This window comes from Poecilia reticulata, linkage group LG20 (assembly GCF_000633615.1).
Source record: "Poecilia reticulata strain Guanapo linkage group LG20, Guppy_female_1.0+MT, whole genome shotgun sequence".
In the NCBI taxonomy this organism is placed as follows: Eukaryota; Metazoa; Chordata; class Actinopteri; order Cyprinodontiformes; family Poeciliidae; genus Poecilia; species Poecilia reticulata.
This window is the reverse complement of record NC_024350.1, coordinates 2,166,955-2,185,485: the sequence shown is the minus strand read 5'-3', so window position 1 is coordinate 2,185,485 and position 18,531 is coordinate 2,166,955. Positions and strand designations below refer to the sequence as shown.

At 39.2% G+C, this 18,531-nt stretch overlaps 1 long non-coding RNA gene across 2 annotated transcripts in view; it reads right to left on the bottom strand.

Moving 5' to 3' along the window:
• The window catches only part of LOC103482251 (uncharacterized), a 93,545-nt gene that overhangs the window by 44,319 nt on the left and 30,695 nt on the right, over positions 1 to 18,531 (bottom strand). The window contains exon 3 of one of the 2 annotated variants that reach the window (XR_536426.1): positions 4,844 to 4,919. The exons of the other annotated variant lie outside the window; for it this stretch is intronic. This is a non-coding gene — a long non-coding RNA (uncharacterized LOC103482251). Of the gene's footprint in view, positions 1 to 4,843; positions 4,920 to 18,531 lie in introns of those variants that run through there. 2 annotated transcript variants of the gene reach the window in all.

Genomic DNA, 18,531 nt, shown 5'->3' with positions numbered 1-18,531 from the left:
TCCTTGAAGAGAAATAAAATGCAAACATTTGTGTGTGGGGGGAGTTGAGAGAAAATTAGGTTTTACTTTTGTGATAGCGTGTTAGGGCCACTGTAGATGGGGAAAACAAAAAAAGTCAGAAATTTGAGAAGAAGAAAAAAAGAAAATTTCAAACTAAAAAAATTCCAAAAGTCAAACATTTTCAACTTTTGAAACTCAGAAGTTTCCATGTATTTTTCTAGAAAATTCCTGAGATTCATCTCGAGTTTTTTCAAGAAAATATTTGACTTTTTTGGCAGAAAATTTACTCTACAATCGGGACTAATACTCCATCATATCCTTTACCTTCCTGAACTTACCTTATCTAACATTTTCAGTGACTGAGATAACCACATCAAATAATAACCTTTGCATAACTAAGATGAGATTCTCAATCAGTTTTCAATCGCAAAGTTGAAAAGTTCACATAAAAATTGCTACGTTTACTGCTCAGCCTAAAGCAGTCAGATTTTCAAAGGAAACAAGGAATCGCTTGATTAACAGGAAATGATATGGTCTCTTTATTTCTTTGTAAACTCATTTTCTTAACTTCTGGTGTCTGGTACAATTGTCTTTAAGAAAATACAGGAAAAGGAACATTTAGCAGGTCACACCCCCCACCCCCCACACACACACACACACACACACACACACACAGAGAGAGAGTGAGAGACGTATGTGTGCTTAAACATTTTTCATAGCGTGTGTCCCCCTTTTTAAAATATACTATGTTGTGAGGACCACTGCTCCTTATGAGCTGATGTGGGTGTGTTTAGTATTAAGGTAGAATACTGATAGGAAGTTGATGCAAAGTCCTTGTGAAGATAGAAAGACGTGTGTGGGTGTGTGCGTGCGCGTGTATGCATGTGTCAGCACAGCTCTCCAAAGTCAATTTAAGCAGTGTGAGATCATAAACCCAGTCAATTAGTCCCTATAAAGACACCGGCTCACACTTCATAAATCATCTCAGGGTTTGGGCTGAGGTATAATTAAAGGGACTCAAACTGGTCCAGGCTGCTTATGCAGGCTTAAAACAGCATGGAAAAGCATTTAAGGATAATCCAGGTCTGGATAAGAGTAGACCGAAGTTTGCTTCCAAACGCTCGTTCCTATTCTAAAATAAAAGTTAACTTTGTTTTTTAGATTCAACTTTCAAATAAGTATATAAAAAAGATAACGAACATAGATAAACTAACTCCACCATGTTGGAATAATGTTTGGACGCTCTTGAATATTGTTTTAATGACGCGAGATCTAATGCCAAGAGATAATGTTAACCTCCACAGAAATATTTGAACATTGCTGTAATTTTACCCACTAACGAGTAAATTAGGGTTGATGGTTGTAAAAATGGAGTGTTCCATCGTTCTTTTACAGAAGGAGCGACTCTCAGACCACGCACATGGAAATGCATTCAGTGAGAAAACCCACAACTCTTTTGGAAAACATCCCAGACAAACTGCTTGAAGAATTTTCAGTTGATCTTTGTCTCATGTTAAAAACTGTTTGATAATTTGACACATTTAACATTGAAATGAGTTCTGTGTCCTCTCTGGAGCTACCTAGCTTGCTTCCTTTCTAGCTTTCTACCTAGCTTCCCTCCTTCTTAGCATATTTCCTATCTAGGGTCTTTCCTTCTTAGCTTATTTTCTTACTTCCTCTCTTCCCAATTTCCTTCCTAACTAGGGACCTTCCTTCCTAGTATCTTTCCCTTGCTTCATTTCTACCTAGCTTACTTCCTATCCAGGCTCCTTCCTTTTTTGCTTTCTTCCTTCCTAGATTCCATCACTCCTACCGACCCCCTCCTTCCTTGCTTGCTTACTTCCGTCCTTCATTGCTTCATTTCTACATAGCTTAGTTCCTCCCTACCCAACTACTTTCCTTCCTTCCTATCTACATTCCTATCTATCTTCCTTCCTTCCGGCACAAACATAATATGCTCCAAATCTGAACATAACCAAAAAGAAGCAGTTGTAAAGAAGTTGAAATATATTCTTTAAACTTCATAGTCATCTTGATAATAGTTTACGTTCCTTAATTTTTGTTGAGTACTCGCAATAATACATAAACTCTTAATACTTAAATTTGCACTCTCATATGTACACACTTTAGAATGCGTGTGAACATGCACAAATATGTGCTGTTCTGCTCTGGGCTCTGCTTCAGCATGACTTGGTCATGAACAAAACTCTTCGGCCTCGTTTCTGCTCCAGATGACAGGACTTGACAGATGTTGAGGCACAGCTGCATTACTAAAGTGCCTCTGAATTGTTTGGAAATGTCTTTGCTGTCGCCATGCCAGCATCCAGTTAAAAAGCCTAAGGAAAACTTCCCACATACAGAAGACGGGACATCTGTGTTACTGAAGGGCAATACACAAGACACCCACAGCTCTTGGAGTAGACACTTGGTCTTAGCAGTAGCCAGTCCAAAAGGTTAGCCAATTTGCCTTACAGCGAATGGAGCCGAGCGACTCGTCCTGTATTGCCATCCAAACGCTGGCTATTCACCGAATCCCGATTCTCTCTCTAAATGAAGTGGGAGCTTCAATTTGCAGGTTAGTGAATGGCTGACAGAAACAAATGCGAAACAGTATATTACTGTACATTAAAAGGCCCTTTTAAGACCCTCTTTGCTCAGCTACGTCACCGAAACAAAAGTGTGAGGAACTGGAACATATAGCAGGAATTTACATCTCAACAGTTTCCCAAAATGAGCGTGCACGGCAGCATGAAAACATCAGTTCAGAGTAAACGCCTTGATCTTTCTGAGACAATAAGCGCCCAACAGGAGGAAAAGATGGATTGAGGAGCAGAGGGTCACCACTGTTTGTGTGACAATTCTCCGTGTTTACAGAGAAGGGATCTATTTTATTTTATTTTTTTACGATGCCATCTGCACCAAAGGCAAGAAAGCCCCATATTGTGTGTACATGCAAAGCTTGTGTGAATAATTACTGTGTTAAGGGGTAAAAGACAATGCCATGTGAACTTCCCACACTGTTTTTTTGTTAGTTCGGGTTTTCGCACCAACCAAAACAAGAATGCACTGGGCATTTTGTAGTTGAGACAAAACACTGAACTCAACCACAAACTCCAATTTGTTTTATTCTTAGCTTTTTTGGGTGCCCTAAAAAGTGCTACATAAATGTAATGTATTATTGTATTACTCTTATTCTTTTATCTGGTTGACCATATCAACATCAATTAGTACATATTTGTAAAAAAAAAAAAATATATATGATGGAACTGATGTAGTTTTCCAAATTTTTGCAGACAAATGTTAAAAGACTGTTAGCACAAAACCCAAACATTAGCACTCAACATTAGCATCTAAAGATGCTAAAATCTCGTAAAGATGTCATCATCTTTAGGATGTTAGCATCTCCATCTTTAGACGTTCGCATCTAACAACAAACAAAATCTTTAGATGCCAACATCTAAAGATTTTAGATGCTAATATTGGGTTTAGCTAATTTTAGGTTTAGCATCTTCAGAAGCTAAAGTAGCGTCTTTTTAAAGACGCTTCTTTTTAAATTAGAATCAGGAGATGCTAATTTTGGGTTTCTTCTTAGCAAACTAGCTCAATGTCAGTCGAATTGGACAGAGAGCAACTGTGGACCTGAGTCCACAATGCATTATGACGCAGTCAATTTTATCTGTCACTGTGTAGATGGTATGCATAGAATGATTGGTTTTGATTTCTTCTATCCAAAGTTCTTTCTTCTACATGTTTGTGGTGCGTCCTACATAGCTTTTAATAACTAGGAAACCCAGAGCAAGATTTTAGAGAGTGAATGGCTTTATGATTCACTGTATGCACTATTTTGAGCAACCCGACCAATTGCTTTTATGCATTAGGCCTAAAAATAAGGCATCAGTTTTGAATTATTTTAGTCAAGAGATGGAGACTAGAGAGTTGAAACTTATGATCATGCACATGCTATATTTGTACATAAGGTGCAAATGTGCTTTTTGGCAAATACAAATATATAATTGGCTGCATCCATATTCTTAGAGAGGTTATCAATTCAGAACGTGAGGCAGTCTCTAGATGTGAACGGCAACATATTTTTTTCTTTAGATCTTCATTCAGTAGCATTTAAGCATTAAACACAACAAACTGGAAATAAAAAAAAATAACCTTGAGAGACGGCATTCTCACGCATGTGCTCTACTGACTGAAATCTTACCACTGCATCTCTTCCCTGTCCCAAATTTTGCTGCCGCACACTTTTCATCTGCTTGCAAACTCATGCATTCCCATTGTGCCTGCGCCACATCCTGCTCGCCTCACAATAACTGTCATCCCTGCTGCTTAATCACGTCAATTTGTGTTGCCGTGGCTGCACAGTGGTGGTGGTTGTTGTTGTTTTGCTGTTTGTGGGCATGCCCAGAGGAGGAGTTCTCTTGAGCGGTTTACGAAGAGGGTTCCTCCTTTTTCATTTTTTTTTTTTTTTTCCACAGACTCGATGCAGGCAGCTCATTAGCCACCTTTCTCCTCATCCTCCCCAAACAGCCTGGTTTGCATAGTGAGGCAAATGGAAAGCGAAGGTGTTCTAGGCAGTAAAAAAACGGAGCCCGGAACTCCCACTTACCTCCTGATTGGCATTTTTCTGTCAGAGCCTTTTTTGTGTAGGTAGAGGCATAAACATCCACTAACCATACCCCTCCCAAAACATTCCTGTCTGTCTACAACACTTAGGCTGAGGATTCACCTAAAAGGCTCTTGCCTTTACTTTGCAGTGTTTTGCTGGCTGTGTTAAAGTCATTAAAGTATCTACATAAACATATTGCAAGGCTGCAAAAGAAAATACAATTAGATACCTGTTTGCATTTCAATGATGCAGGAAGACATGCTGCTTCAGATGAATGCTGTTTCAACATCAGCTTCTTTAGTATCTGATAGAGAGGGAAACTCAATTTGAGCCATAAAAATTTTTTGGACATGTCCAAACATTCAGAAGTGTGTGTAGGACACAATATGGCGGAATATGGGTTACTGCTATGGAATATTGGCAGATGCTAATCAAACATTCTACCAATATAACGGTGAACCAGAGGTGATGTTTCTGAACCAATCAAGATTTACACAACGGGTGACATTTAGTGCTTGGAGTGGCTCCAACCAACAGCAGTCTGGCCTACACTCTACTTAATTTAGTCAAACATTGTTTTGTTTGATTAGTAACAGAGTCAAAGATTCATCCCCAGATGGTTAGTTAAGTGTGAAAAAAAAAAAACTGTAAAATGAGACGGTGGCTGCGTTTCCATTACAAATGTATGCAAGACTTTGTCAATATTCCTTTAATGTTCAAGAATAATACATTTTCAATTGCAGTGTTTCCAATTAAAATCATATGTGAAGAAGTTTGTTCACATGATAAGTCATTGAAAAACATGCCGCGACATCACCCGCCAAATATTTCCTGTCGTCGTCTTTGTGATTTGCATCAACACTAACATCTGGTTTTTGATCATGCGTCTTGTGTGATGCAAAAAAAGTGTTTTCACTGCAGTTTATTACTAAAACAAAAAGTTTTGGTGCTACAATGAGCTGGTTTTTCAGCCGTATCAAAATTGGTGCACGCAAAACCAGTTTCTTTGTTTTTTTTTAAACTGTCGTGTTTCCATGAAGCATATTTATTTGACTGAATTTTATGGTCAATCGGAAGGCAGTTTATGACATGCTTTCCTTCTTGTCTTACATACAGTAATAATTCAAATGTAACATGTCTTTCAGAAAACAGTGAATATTTAATGGTAAACGTATGATACGTTCAGTACTGTTCTTTGTGAATTTTTTGCTACGTCCGTAGGGAGATGGTATACGTTTGGCAGTACAAGTTGAGATATATAAAATACATTTATTATGTAACCTTCTATAGTCTGTGAATGTCTGTGAGGTAATATGTCATAATTATTTCCCAAGCACAGATTAATATTCAGTGTGAAGCTGCAATGTGTCTTTTGTGAGGCATTTGACCTCCAAAAGCGTATTTTTGAGTTGCTTGGAGACCGATTCGACAAGTGCTGATGTTGGGTGGGCGGCAGAGGCTTAGCAAATTAGCAGTAGTCTCCATTAGAGGTAGTCTCCGTCATTAAAGGTAGAGTAAGTTAACTGCGGCTTTCTGACATAAGAGGAAATGAGCTGACATGGTCTCCAGGGCCTCCCTCAGCTCTCGGTTGGAAAACGATGGAGGTGATGGAATTTCAGGTCTGGAAAAAGCCATAACTCTGGTGCTGCTGTGAACGTATGCACCTCTTAAAGGCTTGGCAGCGCTTAGAAAAGTAAACACAATCAATTTAACTACTTTGTCAAATTTTCCTGAGGCTGTCCAAGACTTCTTAATGCCCTGCGTAAATTACAATCCGTATTTAAAAGGGCTTTTCTCCCCCCGCCCATCCCAGGCAGTAATGGCGAGTCTGTTAATCATTTCTATTTGTGTAAGCACAATTTAACACCACTGGATTTATTAGCATGTATCATTTGGATTTAGAAGACTTTTTTAAAGAATTGCTTTCCAATCAGTCCTTTATGTGAACCTTAAAATCACATTTTAAGCAACACAAGTGAAAGGTAAGTGAAAGCTGGAAAAATCTAACAAAATCTGTCTTAAAGGGGTAGCATCATGTAAAATCTACTTTTTTGAGCTTTACATCATGCCATAATGTTATTCCCTCATCAGAAACATACCCGTTTCTGTTGCCTTGATTCTTTTATGCATGTTTGAGAAATCCTTTAATCTCCCATGGCAACCATTCAGCTGTGCAAAACTTCTTGGTGGACCTAGCTCGTTATATAAGCTACTTCTCTGGTAAAAATGTTAAAAGGTTAATAGAGCAGCCATATTGTGATGACTTCCTGAAGGTTGAGTTTCAGAAAGAGCAGGAATTTCTTAAATAGACACACGCTCAATATTAACTCGCTAAATTAAGAAGTTTCTTTTGAGACATATTAGATATATGTAACAATTTTATAACTGAAGGTAACACAGCTATTTGATTGTACTATAAAATGTCACTATGTGCCCTGGAAATTATATAATACTGCCCCTTTAATTCTCATAATTCTTGCAGATTATTGATGTTGTGTTGATGCAAAACCTCCAGGCAACCCCAGAAACATCTTTTAATCTGCTCTGGGTGCATGTAAACAGTCATTAAGACAGTGGGGAGCCCTATTCATGCCTTTCAGCTGCTTGATAGATGCAGGACGCTTTGCCAATGTCTACACAAGCTGTTCTCCAACACAACGGCATCAACACTTTTACAGGAAAAAAAAAAAAAAAGTGAAAAACTTACTGTGCACCTTTTTCGACTGATGCATACACACAGCACAACAAACATCTACTGAGGATGCGTACGAGGCGAGAGGATATACTCTGGCTGAAGATAATGTCTTTTTTTTTTCTCTTCTTCTCTGGAGTTTCTATGGCAGATGTGCTAGCGCTGTAAAAGTGAAAGGGATGCATTGGGGGCTTGTTAATTAGCAGAGTGTTTTTGAAAGGCCTCGCGTCCCGTCTTGGCTGGCAGGTTGGCAGCACCTGATTAGTGGGGAATAGCGAAGCGCTGGAACGACACTCTAGTTCCCCAAAATAAAGACAAGAAAAACTCTCCATCTTTCTCTCCCAGGCACACACATACACACACACATATATATATTCAGAGAGCCCATATGCTGACCTCGTTTATTCTTCCTCTCTCGTCTTCACCTGACAAATTGCATTCTTCCTCGTGTAAAAAGCACATACCCTGCAGAGGGAATTTGTGTGTCTAAAGCTGCCTTTTGAACTGGAAAATGCTGAGGAGATCATTAGACGCATCACATTGTTTTCTGACACGCAACATACTCAGTTTAAAACGGAGTCAATTACGGCGCTTTGCTGAACTCTTCGTACCACTTGAACCTTTCCACATTCCGTCACTTCCCAAGCCCAAACATTATGCGATTTTATGCGACGAGCCGACAGAAAGAAGCGCTTCGTTACGGGTCAAAAAGGACGTTATTCATTTTCTTTGTTTACAATTGAAATTGGAAAGGGTTTGATTTGATTCCTCCTGATTTATTATTTCCTGAAAGCACTTTTTGCTGCAGCTGTTTTAGAGAATACACAGACAGAATAGAGATGCAGACTCTAAACAATGACAAACGTCGAGGAGGTTTTCTTCCAGGATAGCCTGGAATTTAACTTGATCCATCTTCCATAACTAGTCCCTGTAGCTGCTGAAGGAAAGCTTCTCCAAAATATAACGCTGATGCTCCCATGTTTTATTGTTAGAAATGTGGTTTTAGGGAAATGTGCATTGTCATTTTTCCGTGTATGAGAGTGTTTCCCACACCCAATAGTCTTGTAGACCAAATAAGCACGTTTGTTTCGATTGTATTTACCCAAAATGCCCTGCACTTTAGTCCTCTTCCTGCTCTCTTTTTTTTTTTTTGGTTCACATGCATTTGAACCGCACCAGAGTCCAGTTTGATCCACTTAAAATCCTTGATCTCGATTAGAGTTCGCTTTATCGGTCCATGTCAAGAGTTCGATTGCGTGTTCACACCTCAGGCAAATGCATTGGACTTTCTAATGAATTTCTTGTTTTACTTGAATTCTACAAAATATATGTAATTTCCTTCATGGAAAAGTTTTTACATTTTTTATCAAAGTCTCATTTTTTCACATCCCAAACAGGGGTGTGTGCTGTGTTGAGGGCCACTGTATGTTCAGCAAGTTACAGACCAGTGCAGATAAAAATAAGTATTTGGTCACTGTGATCGTTACTGGCACTTTTCCACACCCCGTCCTACATATGTATTATTCTTAAATCACTGCTTTAGCATATGTCAGTGAAACAGACATATGCATGTCACCAGACAGCCAAAATGCCAGGTTGTATAAATGATGCTCGCGGAGCCGGGTGAACCCTTTAGACTCTGAATGACAGCGTTTCAGCGAAGGATAAAATTATAGCTTTGGGGGAAGATGCACATTACCGTCTCGGTGGATGCACTTGGAGAGGGAAGTCGTGAATAAGTTTAGGCTGCCGTGCACACACACACACACACACCTCCCGAAAACCACAACAACGCATCCTGCAGTCCTGTGTAGTAAAACCGGCTCCATCTATCAGGAGCTATGTCTGAAAAATAAAACTGCGAAAAGCTTTTGCACCGTCATGTTCTAAATTAATAAATAATCCAAAGTGTTTGCAGTTTGCATTGTGATAAGCAGTTTGTGTTGCTAGTGCAGACTATATGACCTCCCAGAGGAGTATGTGATTCAGACTATTTGTGTTTTTAGGCCTTTTCATCCCCCTTGTTGCCCTCAATGTCAAGACCACCGTGGAAAGTCTCTCCTCGGGGGAAATATCACCAATCAGTGCCTCATTTCTTTAGGTCAGGCAAAACTACAGAAACCTAAAACGGTGTGGACTTTCTGACTCTGGTTCTCATTATGTTTTAAAACTAAGGCAATAAATTGATTAGCAAAAATTAATTTAGCGCAAATATGTTAAAATATGAATAACAATTGATTGCGGTTAATGAGTTTTCAAAGCAAGCTTATAATAAAAACTTATTCCATCTTCAATTAAGTCACAAAAAATGACAAGTGCAACTTTTTACTCATTCACAAATTTAGCCTAAAAAAATGCTGAATAAAACTTAACTAAGGCACATTATTAACATAAAATTTTTGGTTTAGAACATTCACTATTGTTTTTTTTAAGTATCAATTAGTGAGAGCTACAGTTTTGAACCTTTCAGAACATTTCTGTTTTGCTTTGCAACCAGGTCAATCAGTTTATTTGTATAGTGCAGCAAGGCGGTCCAAGGTGCTTTACATAATTAAAAAAAAAGATCTGTGCTTTCTCCCCGAATCACATCCTGCATCCTCAACAATATTTACAGGTCCACATTTTTTTTTTAGCAATAGCCTCCAATATTTTGTTGGCAAGTGATGAAATGCTTTGGTAGTTATTAAATTCACCTAGCTTGACTGAGTGAAGGGGGCGCTTTTCAAATTAACTGTTGCCTTAATTTATTTTATTGAGTCAAATAGAAAAAAATGCATTTATTTCAACAGCCCTAGCTGTTCAAAGACTTTACATGAAACAAGCTGTATGACATTTCTGTGTTAGCTTCAAAACAAGCTAGTCCATGCTCAATTTTTAACAAATGAATGTTGGAGGTTCCACACATGGAACAGGCCAGGAATGATTAGTCAATAAACTGTATGTGAATGCAAATATGCAGGGATTTGAAAGGCTCATATTAGTCTCTGATGATATATCTAGCTTGTTGGGTTGTTTAGAGGAGTTGCTGACAAAGCTGTTTAATGTGATAGCCAATGACTGGCAGACAGAAAAAGTAAAGATCATGCAGGGGAGACAAGTCAAATTTGGCTGGATTCAGCAACTTGTCTTTTGAACGATATATCATATTCCAAAACAACATGTTGAGAAAAAGATATTTCACAAGAAAACACCTCAGAAAGTCAGGTATGTAAAACACAAGAGCAAGATTGTTCGTTTTACCTAATCGATTCAAGCAGTTAGCAGTGGAACACGATGTGCAGCACTGATTTAGTGGAAGCTGTGTAGCTGATCTGGAATAGTTTTCTTAAGCCACAAAAGCTTAAAAACTTATGATGAAGCCACAGTTCGGTGGAGAAGCCTAACAACACATCAAAACTGAATATTCTACAGTCAGCTGCTCTTGTTTGTTTTTTCCAAAGCAATTTTTTTTCTTTAGTTTTCTTTTTTAAACAGTCTGATTATGGAATTCCTTCAAATGTACTAAAATTCCAGCCGCCACGATTCCATTGACCACATAATTGTGCAAATTGGAATTACAAAAATAAATTTGCTTAATGGAAAAACAAAAAGAAGGTTTCGTGAAATACACCAATTTTGATATGGCTGAAAACCTCATTGTTCCACAAAAACCTTTTTAGAGAAAAACTGCTATGGAAACATTTTTCGTGTGTGATTTTAATTGTGTTGCTTAATGGAAACTCTGCAATTGTGAAATTGTGATTTTTCAACATTAGCTGAATTTACATAACATAGACCATTGTCCCTAATTCAGCCAAGGTGGCTTCTAAACATCATAAATGCCTGTTGATCCATATTCTACACATACCAAATATGTCATTGGAAGCACCTATCTGCCATCTCGTGGTTAGAGTTTTGCCCAAATACATCAAATTTGGCTAAATGCCATCCTACATACTGAATCTATTTAACAGCAAATATACAAATAGTCTCATTTTTGTAAAGCTGTAAATTAATTTAGGCAGTAATAAGTTAACTTTTTTAGCACACTTTGAAGGTAATTGGGAACAGAGTGACTACAAAGTGAGACATATGTAAGACAAAAAAAACATTAAAACAACCATGCTTCAGTATTTTTTACACATGCAAATAAGACTGCTCCACTATCTTTCTTTAAAATATATTTTCCCCTTTTTGAATGTATACACCAAAAGCTTCAAGTCACCATGCTGAAAAGTGTTTAAAAAATCTGATTTTCTTCACGCATGGTAGAAAGTCACAGCAGAAAATCTCTACTTAGTAAAACCTGCATGTTAGGTTTGACTCTGCCCTACAGCAGGAGGAGACGTCTCACCTGCTTGAGCAAAATAATATCCCAGCTTTCTCAGTGGGTTTAATGCATTTTTTATCAACGTTAAGAGGAATGTCTTCTAATTTGCTTTGCTGTGGGGAGACACAATTATTTTTAACACCTTAAAACAAAAAGGTTTTTTTAAAACGAATCAGGTCTTTCAGTGTGATTTATAAGAGCAAATATTAAAATATAAAGTTGTGGATAGGTTTGAGCTGATCACAGGTCAAACCTATCCAACCTATTTAACAGGGAGTGCTTTTAAGGAGTGTTAAGTAGGCAAGGAAACCACCAACAATTGACACCTGGCAATAAAACCTACTGTGAGCAATCAGGTTACAGTTACCAGCTTTACACATTAATAAACAGATGGGCATATCGGAGTAGAGTTTCAGCTGAGCCACAAAGAGTTATGATATCATTTCTCCAACATCTCGGACACGATCAGTCACTTGAACTTTATTATTATTTAGCCATTAACAAGCAAACTTGGAAGATATTTTTCAGGGGGGAAAAAACACCTTTTAAAGTTTAGATCAACTGTTGAGTCTTTCCTTACCTAAAGCCCTTTTTTGGTTTTGATATTATTCCTAAATCACAATATTCCAGCCTTGACAAAGCTGATTTTGAAAGAAAACAGCTGCATTTCCACTACAAATGTTCGCAAATATTTATCAACTTTTTGTGAACCGTGCGATGCGGTGAGCTTCACATCGTCTGACAAAAATCCCGTCCTGTCGTCTTCTTTGTCGTTTTTGCCAGTAGCAACATCCTGCTGTTGATCACGTGACCCACGTGGTTTGAAAAAAGTGTTTCTGTTGCAGTTTTGCAAAATACATCTATATTGATATGGCTGAAAAACCACCTCATCCTAGCACAATAAGAGTTTTACCGAAACTTTTGAGACTGGCGTGTTTCCATTAAGCAAATTTATTTTTGAAATGTCAATTTGCGCAATCCTGATTGATGGAAACAATCAACAGCTACTGAAACATCAGCTGTGAATACTTAGCTTTACGCTCAACCATCTCTATTGTTGTAAAGCTTTTCCAGTAGCTATACACCTTATCTGTTGATAAAGAAGCACAATACATGCAATACTAATACTTTTTCAGTTAATAATATAGATTGGAAGCATCTTGGGACGGAGGGGGGAAAGGAACGAAGCAGCCAGGTCAGATGGGGGAATCTATATCTGGAGTGGCACAGGTTACTAGAACCTCCCTTTGCCGGTCACTGGTTCAAGAACCGGACATCTGTCACAGTCCCCTGACGGCAGAGCCGACCGCTGTCAAGAGCTGCAATGAAATATGCATGAAACAAGAATGTAAAGTGGCGGTGCGCCACTTGCTAATCAATGTTTCGATCCAGCAGCGCCAAATGTGGAATACATTTACTCAACATTGTTTTTATGGTGTCAATCTGATGCATTCTGGATCCTCAACGCAGTCGTACGGCATCAGAACAAGGCAGTTTAAATTATGTTGAAGATTCAAGGTGGTCCAACAAGCCTCCGACAACATGCCCTCCTCACAGGCATGAACACGAAAATGTAGCTTTCTGAGCAACCACCAGCACTTATTGGGGGGGAAAAAAAGCAAAACAAAAAAAAAAAAAACAACAGAGACCATATTTGCGGTACAAAAGTAGTGGACCGCTAAGCTTTTCTTCCTAATTACCTTACCAAAAGCGGGTGCCCGGCATGGCGAGCCAGAGTTAAGTGACCTGAACAGGAGTAAGCAGTTAGCAGCCAAGGGCAAAGCCGGCTAATGTAAACCAAATCCTGTACCTGGGGAGCGCAGGCTATTCAGGCTAATCCGCAAGCCTGGAGGCTGCCGCTTTAATAGGGACACTGTGGAGCTCGTCATTGTCCTCTCCACTCAGGAAGCCCGAATGCAACATGCTGGCCACACCGAGCCGCAAAACGCCCATTCACCCGCCGCTTCCTAATTATCTGTCAAATGAACTGGTCACAGCTTAAAACGAGAAAAAACATTTTAAAAAAGGAAGCATTGTACTTTAGTCTGCCAAACTTTTGTCACTTTTCGGTTTGCCAAAAGTTGATGATGCGTTACTTTAAAAAATAAAAAAAGGCAACAAAACTCGTATTCCACAAACGGAAACAAAGTGCGTCTCAGGTGCAGGCTTGTAGAACAGCGGCGGATGCTTCGAATCGAGGTAATGTGCAGAGAGTGAAGCGAAGGAAATATAAATAGACTGAAGGGAATGCTGCTGGTGCTGCTGCTGGATGTGTAGTGGATGTATTATCAAACGCGCCTTTCTCTGCAGGCCTGTCATTTGGCGCCAGCCACAAAGAGAGCGCCAGGAACTGTCAGCAGCAACCTTTTACATATCTACCCTGCTGATGCGTCTCATTGGTCTCAGTGTGTTTTACCAGACGTGTTTTTGTTAAAATTTCACATCCCTTTTTTTCTATTATGTTTGCCTGTAAGCTAGTCCTCTACACATACAGTGCCTTGCAGAAATACTTATTCCTCTTGAACTTTGTGACTTAATCCGAAACTGCAATATTGCACAAATTGAAAAGAACACCTAGTTTTAAAAATGTAACAAGTTAAATTACGGAGCTTGTATGCATTCAATCCAGTCTAATCTGACACTCCTGACTAAGATCTACCACAAAAAGTAATTTGTTTCCCCCCATTTTACTTTGGGAAAATAATTCAAGCTCAGTCAGATTGGACGGAAAGTAGAGGTCCAAATCCTTAATATTGATCATATCAATGCCAAGTCATTATTAGATTGAACCTAGTGTAGTAAAATCATTACTTTAGTTTAAGATTCCCTTTTAAAATTTTACTTTGATTTGTTGTATTTTTATTATTTTTTTTGCTTTAATTTTCTCTTTTTGCTTAAATTTTTTTGCTTATTTGGGGGAGAGGGGAGCACAAATTTGTTTTTTCTATTATTTTTGTTTTTATTTCTGTTTATCAAAGTGCCTTTTGAACACAACAAATGCCTGTTGATGCATATTCTACACATACCAAGCATTGTACTTCACTTTGTTTCTGACTAGTGTTTGGAGTTTTACCCAAAGGTACCCGATTTTCCTAACTGCCATACTATATACCAAAATTCATGTATGATGTAGGGGCCCATATTCAAAATTATAATTTCTTCTAAGGTTTTAACAAAACAATTCGAAAGAAAAAACACAAAAAAACACCTAAATGTCAGAAGTCGGATACATCAAAATTAAATAATAAAAAGTATCAGTATCGGTATTGACAATACCGATACTTCAATACAAATACAATGAAAGTTTGTGGTTTGATCGTAAGAGCTACAGCTTCCACTTCACCTCACTTTTTAAATTTACACATACACTTTTATTCATATATACATTATAAATAACTACAATTTAACAAATAAATACTGGTTTTCTTAATCTGGGACCTGATGCCGAATTTCATACCACAAACCTTGTATGACAATAAAAATTCTTGACTTCGAGTCCTTCAAACTGTTTGAACATTTGTATCCGTCCTGTATGTGTTTACGAATGTGTCCATTTGTACGTTTCTGCATGAGGACAGCAGAGAAGTGTGTTACACACACATTTACCCCTGCTGCCATGGGAGCCCAGAGTACGCCAGGGGCTGCTGAGGTTACACGGCAGGGGAGGGAGCTTGTGAAGAGCTGCCCGAGTAAAAGCCACTGATTATCCGTCCCAATAATTCACACCTCCTTGACCTTGGTACTCAATCTATACACCCCAGTATCAGACCAAAGTAGCACAGCGGAGGCAAGCCTGCCTCTTTACAGGCTGATACAACACTAATGTTTTTGGTTTGTTTTCCTCTTCACATTTCTGCCCTTGTTCTACATCTGGCTGTCACCTTTGGCCCAGATATTATTCCATAACACTTGGAAAAAGAAATGGCAGTTTGAAAATCTTTTTTCTGCTCATTTGCAATTAACACATTGACGGTACTTGGTCTTTGATGTAGTTTTTCTGGACTTTTTATGAAGTCCATTGGAAACACTTGTCTTTCAAATTAGCGATAATAACTGTCTTCAGAACTAATGTCAGCATATATTAAGAACAGTTGTTCTGTGGAGACCACAAACAAGCAGAACAAGGCTCTATGTTAGATGAAAACAGAGTTTTACGTTTTGCCATTCGTGCAGAATGCTGTGTGTGGCAGAAAACTAACACTTGCACATCACCTAGAAAACACTGTGCTTATTATGAAGAACGGCAATGGGCTTACACAAAGCAGCACATTGTTTTTTGAGAGAAAGGAAAATGATGCACAACTTTCAAAATATTCCCCAAATATGAGTTTGGAAGATTAACATGTTTTTATCTAAGCTCAACTTTAAAACATGGTGGTTGCAGTTGAGAAAATGAATGGATGTCAAAAAAAATTTTATAAAAAAAACTTGAGATTTGAGCAGAGGTCTGCCATTCACCAGGACAATGGCCACAAACACATTCAACATGTTTCCTAAAACAAAAAAGTTTTAGGAAACACATGTGTCATCTGTTCACACGGAAACTGCATCTTAGGGAAACAAAGCGTTTTGTTTTTTTTAACAGGTTCCAAAGTGAAAATTTCTACTTCCTGGAAACACAACTTTTAACCTGACCTATAACTCCAAACTCATCATACATAAACAACAACAATGGCGGATTACATGCTATAATCCAACCTGATGCGGACCAGAAGCTAAACTTTGTTGTTACTCTACAAAAAATACTTAACCGCGCTTTGTTTTTTTTTTGGCATTATTGTTTTCTTGTTAGATTTACCATGAACCGCATGTGGAGACGCAAATGTTCCATACTGCGTGTTTAGCGTTACTTCCAGGTCTGGGAAATTACAGTTAACATTTTGCGTTTCTTTTTGGATAAAAGCATTTATGAAAACTGTGCTATATGGACAGTGCCTTAGACTTCCTGAATATAAATGCATGTCACCGTCATTTTGAAAACAACGTATGATTTTCCTTCCACTTCAAAAAAGCGAACTCTCGTCCACATAAAAAAAGCTAGGTCTCAATTCGGTGGAAGTGAACTCTGGTGTGGTTCAAATGCATATGAGAACGCCAAGCGAACCGGAAACCGCACCAAAACCAGGACGAGGACTACAGCGCAGAGCATTCTGGGTAAATACAACCAAAACAAATGCACGAGTCTAGTGTTAGCAGGAGAAATGCTTTATGGTCTTCTACCAACACCAAAAAAAAATCCCACAACCTCTAAAATATGATGCCACTCCATTTTCGTTTACATTTTGTGACGCAAAAAGTTGTGCTCAGTGTCTTCTTCAGAGGTTTTCATGTCATTTCCATCAATGGTTCTTGACAAAATGCCACCACAGGTGAGGGGGAGAACAGCTTTTTCAAAGGATTTGGTTCATTTGACACAGTAATGCGTGAAAATGAACCACAGCAGATGAAAATGTAGCAAATGTTATAATTTTGGTCCCCAATCAAACAGAGTCTACCGGCCGATCAGGTGTGACAAACACCCTTAATCTATTGCAAACAATGCTTAAAGGAAAGCTTCCCATGGATCCATGTACAGCACTGTCTACATTTAAACTCTACATTATACTCAAATGAATCTCCTAACATTTGCTCTGTCACGGCCCAGTGAGTCTCTGTTACAACAGCGCAAACAGTGTGTGTGTTAGCTAACTTTTAGCGGGGCACGGCTCCCCCTGTCTCAACAGTTAGCTTCTGTTGTTAGTGCTCATCATCATCACAGGAATGTCAGCCTTTGATAGATCCTTCTCGGTGGCGGCGTCATAGGGTACGGTCTCCTTACAGTTTAATTATTGGGGACTCTCTTTTTTAGTTGCTACTCTGCTACTTTGATTTCCCCCCCTCTCTCTTCGCCATAATTATTTAATTATCATTTTCTATGAGTATGGAAATGCTTCTTGCTACACAGTTTTTATCATTTACTTCCAAAATCTGAGGGATGCAGCACTGAAGTCGCCGTCGATGCAGCGGCACGGCGCTCTACAGCTGGACGGAAGAGACCGGCAGGACCGGTGGGCGGGTTCTTGGGGGCCCTCTACGGTGATAAGAATGCGTTCTGTAGGCTTAATTGAAAGTAGAGGCGTCATGTTCCACACAGACAGCCACATGTAATTATTCCAGTCTGCCAGGCTTCACTTTGCCTGTCAGCTACCTGCCTGGGCTGCATGCTGCTGCCGCTTGAGGGTGTATAGAGAGAGAGAGAGAGATACAGCAAGGGGGGAGATGAGGAGGGGAGATAGAGGAATGGAGACGGGAAGAGTTTTTATTGTGTGTGTTCATGTGTGCTCGGCCGGGATGGGGAGTTTCACTGGAGGGGTGCATAAAAAGCAGTGATCTTCCAATTTGTCTCTGCTGCTCGTCCTTTTTTTCCTCTCTCTCCTTCTCTATCTTTAACTCTCTTTCTACCTACTTTTCTCTGGTGCCAGCACCCCTCCAGTCAATCTCCTCTCCTCCTCCCCTCTCTCTCTCTCTCTCTCTCTCTCTCTCCGTTTCTGTCTCCATATCTCCTTTCTTCAGGAAGAGACACAGGAGGAGGAGGAAGAAGAAGAAGAAAAAACCCATACAGAAACAGAGGCATAGAAAGGAAGAGCGAGCGACAGTAAATGTAGGCCCTCTGCAGATAGCCAATGCCGCTAAACATAGCCTGCCTGGTTCAACATCAGCTTTCACTTTGGGGAACCTCAGAGTATTTTGTTCCTCCATGTGGCAATTAGGATGTCAAATCAAAACTTTGGGAAGGCAAACAGCAGAGCGAGCCTCCTCGCTGCTATTTCCAGACACAGCAGTCTCTGCCTCCAACCTCTCTCCCTTCACAGCCGTCCTGATCTCCCAACAATTATACAAACTCTGGAGCTGCTCAGAGAGCACGCATATTATATA